Source organism: Penaeus vannamei, chromosome 16 (assembly GCF_042767895.1).
Source record: "Penaeus vannamei isolate JL-2024 chromosome 16, ASM4276789v1, whole genome shotgun sequence".
NCBI lineage: Eukaryota > Metazoa > Arthropoda > Malacostraca > Decapoda > Penaeidae > Penaeus > Penaeus vannamei.
Window position 1 is genome coordinate 11,641 of NC_091564.1, and position 860 is coordinate 12,500.

General features: G+C 51.7%; 1 protein-coding gene across 1 annotated transcript in view; it reads left to right on the forward strand.

Moving 5' to 3' along the window:
- Positions 1 to 313: 313 nt before the first annotated feature.
- LOC113817859 (uncharacterized) overlaps positions 314 to 860 on the forward strand; it is a 31,407-nt gene continuing 30,860 nt past the window's right edge. Inside the window, exon 1 of the mRNA XM_070130964.1 lies at positions 314 to 518. The gene's annotated coding sequence lies outside the window, so the exon portion shown is untranslated. The remainder of the gene's footprint in view (positions 519 to 860) is intronic.

Genomic DNA, 860 nt, shown 5'->3' on the forward strand with positions numbered 1-860 from the left:
AAATGCCGCAAAACTGAACGGCAAAACACCCTTCTGGCGAATGGCGATCAGGCCCAGGTAGTGACCGCCTCCGGGGAGAAAGGGCATGGAAGTGTCGCCGGCGCTATGGGAGTACCTGAGGCCTTGTGCCCTTGTTGCCCCGCCGTCTGCCGGAGAAGGGGGAGGAGCCACGGCGTTTCGTCTGGCTCCCCCCCTCCGTCAGGTCTCCAGCCCCCCCTTCAGAAGGTGTGCCGTGGGGTGGGGTTGGGGGGGGCGTCCGCGAAGACGTTATGAGGACCAGACCGGGGCAGGGAATCTTCAGTTGAGTGTGCAGTGCCGCAGTGGACGGAACATTAAGGCAGGCACACCGCTCCAAGCAAAGCCACTGTGTAAACCGCTGTGGAACTTCTGTGGAACTTCTTCTGTGTGGTTCTCTCTCTCTCTCGCCGTGCCGCTGACAAGTGACTCTATAAAATTGTGAGACAGTGCAAGTGTCCGCGAAGAGCAGAAGTGCCAGTGCCTAGCCCAAGGTCGAAGAGGTAAGAAAAGAGCGACGGTTTATCGCAAAAGTGTGTTTGTTCTGATCGCTCTCACCTGCGCGTGGATTTACGTTGGCGATGCGAAGGCTTTTCCGAAGGAGATTTCAACGCGGGGAAAAGTAGTTATCTTCCGTCGTCTAAAATCCGGATTAGAGCAAAAATGTGGAATTGTGATATTACACAAAGTCGATTTTTTCCCACTTTAGGAAGAAAAAGAAGTTTACTTGAGGAAGATTCTTAGAATTACTGATTCAGTGTATCCGGAATTACATACGAAGACAAAATACGATATCAGAATTCGCCACAATATAAATGTTAAGTCAGCTATCCATCAGACATTGA